This window comes from Pristiophorus japonicus, chromosome 14 (genome assembly GCF_044704955.1).
Source record: "Pristiophorus japonicus isolate sPriJap1 chromosome 14, sPriJap1.hap1, whole genome shotgun sequence".
In the NCBI taxonomy this organism is placed as follows: Eukaryota; Metazoa; Chordata; class Chondrichthyes; family Pristiophoridae; genus Pristiophorus; species Pristiophorus japonicus.
Genome location: NC_091990.1, coordinates 21,783,815 through 21,792,821, shown reverse-complemented (window position 1 = coordinate 21,792,821; position 9,007 = coordinate 21,783,815).

Here is a 9,007-nt window from a genome sequence, read left to right as displayed (position 1 = left end):
CACTGTTTTTGTCTTGAACCCAGTCATTCTTAATTCTAATATGGAGGTGGTGAAACAGTAGTCCATGGCATTTCATCTCGATTCATGGGCAAATCAAGACCTGTTTAAATGGCTCCGACTGTTCTTTATAGTTGTTAGCAACCCAAGAATGTCCCGATCTGAAGAACATAAGCTTATGTTTGAGGTAATTGACGTATTATAATCAGCGTTCTGTCTTAGAGTTGAGTTTAAATTGAAACATTGGGTCATGTAGATATTAAAAGGGTGACATTTGTATGAAAGTAGAAATGTTCTGAGGCCTAAGGTTTCACATGATTCAATAACTTGAGTAGTTTTAACATGTGAACCCCACGATGGGTTGCTGGTTCTAAGTCTGTATATATCCTATTGTTCTGGCTTCAACACTAAAGACCGCCTCCAGGTAGCCTACTAAAATTCCCCTTTTGTTTTTTTATTGTGCCCCCCCCCCCCCCCCCCCTCCAAATATGAATCAAGAGGATATAGTGTCTGGCTTCATTCAAGGAGTACTGAACATGCAGGCAGCAGCATTTGTCAATCAGATTAAACCTGGTTTGATGAGTCCTCCTGACAAGTAAAAAGCAAAATACAACAGATGTTAGAAATCTGAAACAAAAACAGAAGACTATGGAAACAGTCAGCAGGTCAGGCAGCATCTACAGAGAGATTAAACATGTGTGGACCCCTCAACATTAAAATAGGTGTATTCAGGCAATCCGAAAAAGGGGAAAAATATACATTAAAAAGAAAAGGCATCATGAGTAGAATGATGTAACTTCAGTTAAGTAAAGGGCAGAAACATTGAGGGCTAGAACCTCCACTTTTTTTTGCATGCTTTACGCCCATTTTACCACTGAAATGACGTATAACTCCTATATAGCGGCCATTTTGACACAAAATGGAAACTGGCGGGCATTTTTCAGAAACTTATCGGCGAGCGTTACTTTCCCCGTGTGCTTAACACTGATTTTTTAAAAAAAAATATTACTGCCCGCCCACTTTCTTGGGGCGGAATCAGCAGAATGGGCATTACTTTCTGCACAGATTTAATGCCGAGATTCAATATTAACGCCCGGCCACTTTTTTTTGTCATAAAGAGCATATTTACCAAAACTAGCGGCCATGAGATCGCCCAGCGTCAATTTAACCACCTCGCACACATCACCCACAGTATCGCTCGCCCAAAAAAACGCCCAGAAAATGCGGAACTAACTGGAACAAATCACAGCGTTCTAGATCACATGTCGCGTCCTTTAAAAGACTGCTGTGCTTCAACCTCGGTGGAGTTTAGATGTGCTCTGCAGGTCGTTGGAGTTGATGTGAACATCTGTAAAAACATCTTGACCATACTGTGACCGATTGGAATTGAATAGGTGTCTTCGTCAAGATACTCCTTGTTTGTGACCAATCTGTGGAAAACAGAACTACTGCAATGGGGCCCTGTCCTTTCTTACCCTCTCTTGATGAGCAAATACATGCAGCAGACTCGACATCGCTGAAGGAACGCTCCACTGCATTATGTGCCCAATGTAAGATGTGAATGACAGATGAGGAGGACCAGACGTTACACCTCTCGCAAGTACAAGGAGAAGCATTCTTACCTCAACTTGCCTGACACCACCTGCCTTCGGAGACTGCGCTTCCACAAAGAGGTTATCACTGAGGAATGCCAGCTGATGAGGGCAGATCTGCAGCCTGCCAGCACCATCAGTGCTGCACTGTCCGTTGAGGTCAAAGTCACCATGGCACTGTCATTCTACGCCTCGGATTCTTTTCAGGCCACAGCTGGAGACATTTTCGGACTTTCTCAGCATGCCACACATCGCTGCATTAGACAGGTCACTGAAGCCCTGTACGCACGCAGGAGGGACTTGATCAGCTTCCCTATGGCCAGGGAGGCACAGAATGAGAGGGCTCCTCTTCCTCTCTCTGGTGAGGTGGACTGTCAGACTCATCAGGCAATTCTTGTCCCCTCCTGATAGCCAAGTTGTGCAGCATGGAGCACACCACCACGAATTGAGCTACCTGCTCAGGGTGGTATTGGAGCTCGCCTCCTGAGTGGTCCAGGCATCTAAAGTGCTGCTTCAGCACTCCAATGGTTTTCTCCACGATATTGCGAGTTGCTCTGTGGCTCTCGTTGTATCGCCCTTCGGCCTCGGTGTGGGTGTCACGCAGAGAGGTCATCAGCCAGGTGGCGAGGTCATATCCTTTGTCACCAAGCATCCAGCATTGACCTTGTGGCTGATTATCTGACTAGTTTAACACAGTGCTCTCACACAGGATATGAGCATCATGGATGCTGCCCAGAAATTGAGCATTCACTGCCAGTATAATTTGCTGGTGGTCAACAACCAGTTGGACATTCAGGGAGTGGAATCCCTTGCGGTTCCTGAAAACCTCTGCATCCTGAAAAGGTGCCCGCATCGCGATGTGCGTACAGTCTATTGCTCCCTGCACCTTGGGGAAGTTTGCTATTCTCAAAAGATCCAAGGCCCTCCGGGTTTGTGCCTCCCTGATCACAGGGAAGCTTATAAAATCCATCCTGAGAGCGTAAAGGGCTTCAGTCACCTGTTGAATGGCGCAGTGTGTGGTGTGCTGAGAGATACCACAGATGTCGCCAGTTGAAGCCTGAAAGGAACCCGACGTGTAGAACGAAAGTGCCGCGGTGACCTTGATCTCAACGGGCAGTGCGGTTCTGATGGTGCTGGTATGCTGCAGATCCCCCCTTGATGATATCTCATCGATGACCTCCTTCCGGAAGCGCAGCCTCTTATGACACGCTATCAGACAAGTTGAGGTAAGATTGCTTTTCCTTGTACGTTCATTGTTTGTACGTTCGCCTTCTCTGCCTCCGCATTACTCTGCCACCTCTTCGATTGTCCCTTTCAGACGGCAATGTGTGAGCAGTTACAAGTTATGGCAGAGAAGCTGCAGGCCCCATCACTAACACTAATATGATCACTGTTGATATAAATGTCCTTTTCTACTCCTAAACTGCCCAATCAAATAAAATTAATGCAAATATAATTATAATTATTAAATATAAGTATAAATGTGATTGGATCTATCTGTAAAAGACCCTTAAATAACTCACAAATGAAGCCCTCTTGTTTTAGCAGCCTCCTTCCTTCCTCCGACATTCAAAATGGTGTCCGTAGTGCTGAGTTCTGTGAGGAAGGCCCGGCTAAAGCAACTATTCTCCAGCGATGTTCTCAGCGAGCGATCACCCCGGCGATGTGCTGCAAGTTCCACCCAGTGATGTGTGGGCGATCACCTCAGCGATCCTCGGCGTAGTGAGCCAATATTCCAGCCTAAGTTTCCCCTTTGCAGTCAAAATGGGCGATAGCAGGCCGTTTTGGGCGATTAATGGGCACTAGCCCAACAATGTGAAGTGGAAAGTCTAGCCCCTTGATTCTATGGTTGCCAAGTAGCAGCATAATGCCCGGCAGTTTCCCCTTCTCCTATGCCCAAGGGACACTGTGGCCAACTGTAGCATTCTTACTGCTGTTCCAGCGACCTCAGTGCAAACTAGAAATCAAATGTGTGACTGCATTCAGCAGTGAATTTACCAATTGGTTCTACTGGGAACCCTTCCTGGCCCACTTTTTAGTGTTGTAATTTATAATGGGCTCATTATTGTCTCCTCTGTGCATGCGAGGTCCCATACAGGTGCCTTCTATGATTTACTCTGGTGGTTTATTCACAATGACTGATGGTAAAAGATCCAATTTTTCCTGAATGTGTGTTCTTGGTGCAGATTCTGGGTTAGTTGGAGCTTGTGTCAGTCAGCAAATCACACGAGGACAGGATCTAGCTTGGGTGTCAATCTCTCCCTGGTTAACTAGACTATTGCAGTTCAGGGTCCCATGTGATAAATGACCATTTGGGAAAGGTACAGGAGGGCACCCAATGTAAGAATTAACACCTTTTTAGGAGATGGGAACAAATGGGTCCGTTTGAAGATTCCACTTAAAGTGTAGTTTTCTGCATGAACAGAAGGTGGCGGCACTTCACTGAAGAAAATCAATTTTAAGAACACTTCAAAGATTTTTGGAATGTAATATTTCTTCAATGCTCTAAATATCTCACATTTATTAGGCCAAGTTATAACAGCCTGGGCGAATATTTCCACGCTCCTTAAGAGGGCATCATCAACAGCAAAGGGAATTTCCCCCCTTTTGTCAATAGTTTATCATTCACATTTTAGAAAATCGATTCATTGTCATTGTGTTTGACTGACTTCACTATGACAAAAATGATGCGCGAGAACAATCTGGATATCCATAGTCTGATAAAGGATGGTTCTAGGTGAAACAGCGATTTACTTGTACTTATTTCAATTTAGTATACTGTATTCGCTGCTCACGATGTGCTCTCCTTACATTGGGGAGACCAAACGCAGATTGGATGACCGCTTTGCTGACCACCTCTGTTCAGTCTGAAAGTGTGACCCCGCACTTCCCGTCACCTGTCACTTTAATTTTCCGCTCCATTCCCACTCTGACACCTCTGTCCTCGGCCTCCTACACTGTTCCAATGAAGCTCAACGCAAGCTCGAGGAACAGCACCTCATCTTTCGTTTAGGCACTTTACAGCCTTCTGGACTCAACATAAAGTTCAACAATTTCAGACCTCTGCCCATATTTTCTCCCTTTACTCTTTTTTTTTAAACCCCACTCCCTGATCTCTTGTATTTTTTTCCCCCCTGTTTCCCATGGCAGTTAGCCATTATTCCACCATTCACACCCTATCTAATCTCATCTTTTTCTAACTTCTGCCATTAGCATCTCGAGTCGGCCCATCATCCCTTTTGTGTCTCAAATCCTGTCTTCCACCCCTATCACAGACCTTCCCTTTTGTTCTTTCCTCCCCTCCCCCTTTCAGTGCCCCTTAAGAATTTGTTAATTTCGAACATTCGGCAGTTCTGACAAAGGGACACAGACCCAAAACGTTAACTCTGTTTCTCTCCACAGAAACTGCCTGACCCACTGAGACTTCCATCATTTTCTGTTTTTATTTCAAGATTCCAGCATCCGCAGTATTTTGCTTTTGCAAAGAATGGTAGGTTCCTCTTTAAAGGAGCTTTATGATTTAACTTTTGGCTTTTCTAACCAAAAGTAACATTTTATGTTTCATAGCCTCCATCCTCCACAATACTTCTGCAGTTGTGCTTGGCCATCAAGGTTGGGCTCCACTGTACCAATAGAAGAGGAAGGAAAGCCAGGCCAAGATCGTTTGGTTCATTGAAGGTTATCCCTCTAGTGCTTGAAATCTTCCATTCTACCATCCAACTGCGCTGTGAATGTCCCTAAGGTTGTTATCTCAATAACCCCACCCCAACAGACTATTTGAGACGTTATCTTTTTCAATAAATGTTTTTCCAACCTTAGCAGTTCCAAATTTTCATCAATTTAAACTCTTGTCTGCTATTCCTGTTTTCCTAACTCAACTTGGAGCAATATTCGGTTTCCTAATCTATACCTTTACTGTATTGTTGGAGCTTCTTTAATCATTTCTCTCAGTTCATCCCCATTTCACTGGGGATCAGTTGAGTTGCTCTGCAGCCTTTCCAGTACATGCACATTTTTTGTGTACGTGGTTATCTAAACATTTATACTTTACGCTGGCTCTGCGTCGCAGCACTCTTTCAGCTTTTTTAATTGCTTTGCCACATTGTCTAAATATTGAAAGTACACTCACTATCCGCTTTGCCTCTGCCAATCCAGTCCCATTCATTATATACTTAGAATGGACATTTATTCAACTAAGCACAGTACTTTACATTTATCAGTGTTCAATTTAAATTACCGTTTGCCTCTTCAGTTGGCATAAGCAATGCAATTCCTTTTGTAAATCTTTTGGTGTATCATCTATCTCTTCTATTTTCTCCATGTTAGTGACATCAGCAAATTTGACAAGCTTATATTTCAATGCCCAGGTTATTTATATCAATTAGGAACAAGAGTCCAAATCCTGACCCTTGTGGACTCACTCAAGATCTCCTAACCCCAGTCTGACATTGCATTCATGCAAGAACTGTTTCCTTTTTCATCATAGGCAGTCCCTCAAAATCGAGGAAGACTTGCTTCCACTACTAAAGTGAGTTCTTTGGTGGCTGAACAGTCCAATGCGAGAGCCACAGACCCTGTCACAGGTGGGACAGACATTCGTCGGGGGAAGGAGGGTTGGGACTGATTTGCCGCACGCTTGCAGCGTTGAGATTCGAAGAGCTCAATGCCCTCCCGGATGCACTTTCTCCACCTAGGGTGGTCTTCGGCCAGGGTCTCACAGGTGTCAGTGGTGATGTCGCACTTCACCAGGGAGGCTTTGAGGGTGTCCTTGTAACGTTTCCGCTGTCTACCTTTGGCTCGTTTGCCATGAAGGAGCTCTGCATAGAGCAATTGCTTAGGGAGTCTCGTGTCTGGCATGTGAACTAAGTGGCCTGCCCAGCGAAGCTGATTGGGTGTGGTTAGTGCTTCAATGCTGGGGATGTTGGCCTGGTCGAGGACACTGATGTTGGTGCGTCTGTTCTCCCAGAGGATTTGTAGGATCTTGTGGAGACATCGTTGGTGATATATCTCCAGCGACTTGAGGTGTCTTCTGTACATCGTCCATGCCTCTGATCCATACAGGAGGGCGGGTATTATTACAGCCCTGTAGACCATGAGCTTGGTGGTAGATTTGAGGGCCTGGTCTTCGAACACTCTTTTCCTCAGGCGACCGAAGGCTGTACTAGCGCACTGGAGACAATGTTGAATCTCCGCATCAATGTCTGCCTTTGGTTGACAAGAGGCTCCCGAGGTATGGGAACAAAGGCTTCCTTTTAATAACCAATTTCTTAATACCATCCCCCTCCTCCCACCCAGTTCTATTCTAGATTGCTGTTGCTTTTAATTTAGTGTAATTAAAGGCTTCTATGTAAAACGTTGTCAAATGTTTTCTGCAAGTCCAAACAAATTACTGTAAGGATTTCTATTTTAATTCCCTCAAATTAAGAAAGTGCTTCAGGCAGGATCTTCCCCATTGAAATTGTGCTGAATGTTTCTTAAGTTGTTACTATAAAGACATTCCATTCTAATCTTTAGAACAGGTTCCATTATTTTACGTACTATTGGTAGACTGATAGGCTTGTAATTGTCTTGAATATTACAGTATCTGATGTTGCCTCTGATAAATGGCCTTTGCCTATAAATGATTCCTTCCAATCGCTTTTAGAACTATAGAATAGGTATCATTTGGCTCATGAACTTATCAAGAATCTCTACCAAACTGACTTCACAGTCCTCTAGGGTATTGGGTGTACTACAATAATCACAAAGCGTGTGCTGTCTTTGGTGAATATGGTGATATGCGCAATGAGTAAGACCATACCAGACAAACAGCAACTTTGTAAATCATTATTTTTCTTTTAAATAAATCATAGAATCTTACAGCACAGAAGGAGGCCATTTGCCCCATCTTGCCTGTGCCAGCTCCCCAAATAGGCCCGCCCCCCTGCTCTTTCCCCATAACCCTGCAAATGTTTCCTTTTCAAGTATTTATCCAATTTCCTTTTGAAAGTTACCGTTGAATCTGCTTGCGCCGCCCTTTCAGGCAGTGTATCCCAGATCTTAACAACTCGCGTAAAAACAATTCTCCTCTCTCACCTTGGTTCTTTTGCCATCTCTCTTAAATCTGTGCCTCTGGTTATCTATATCTTCTATATTTCACTATAAGACTACTTGTCCGACATCCAGTTCTGGATGAACAGAAATTTTCTCCTATTGAACGATGGGAAGAACAAACCATTGTTTTCGGTCCCTGCCACAAACTCTGTTACCTAGTCACTGACTCCATTCCTCTCCTGACTCCTGTCTGAGGCTAAACCAGACTATCGCAACCTTGGTGTCATATTTGGCTCTGAAATGAGCTTTCGACCACATACCCACAGCATAACTAAGACCACCTATTTCCACCTCCGTAACATCACCTGTCTCCGCCCTTGCCTCAGTTCATCTGCTACCGAAGCCCTCATACATGGATTTTCTACCTCTATACTTGACTATTCCAACGCACTTCTGGCTGGCCTCCCATATTCTACCCTACGTAAACTAGAGGTGATCCAAAACTCGGCTGCCCGTGTCCTAACTCGCACCAAGTCCCACTCCCCATAACCCCTGTGCTCGCTGACCTACATTGGCTCCTGGCTAAGCAACGCCTCGATTTCAAAATTCTCATCCTTATTTTAAAATCCCTCCATGACCTTCCTATCTCTGTAATCTCTTCCAGCCCCACAACCTCCCCCCTCCCACTCCTCTCCCGAGATGTCTACACTCCTCTAATTCTGCCCTCCTGAGCATCCCTGACTGTAATCGCTCAACCATTGGTGGCCATGCCTTCTGTTGCCTAGGCCCCAAGCTCTGGAATTCTCTGCCTAAACCTCTCCACCTCTCTACCTTCTTCAAGACGCTCCTTAAAACATACCTGTCACCTGCGCTAATTTCTACTTATGCGGTTTGGTGTCATTTTTATCGCATAATGCTTCTGTGACGTGCCTTGGGATGTTTCAGTACATTAAGGGCGCTATATAAATACAAATTGTTGTTGTTCACTATACATTAATGTAGTGCTACACTAAATGCAATAACTAACCGGGTACTGATTCCAAAATGACTACATAGCAGTTATTGGAACAAATCTGGCCAATAGGACTTTAAAAAAAATTGCTATTCTGATATGGTCCAGACATCAAATAACTAAAGTTTGATTCTAATTAAGCAAAAGGCTGCTTTAAATATTTCATATCTAGGGCCTTTAGTAGTTCTGGGCATGCATTGTGGGTGAATGATTGAAATGAATAAATGATTACACATAAATTGGGCAATATTTTTCAATAAGATGTTCCCTTTAGTGCAGCGTATGATTCCCAAAGAGAAGAGTAATTGGAAAAGTAATATTTAGAAAGCCATTATTCTGTGCTAATACAGCAAGCGTATTGTTTCCCTTGGGT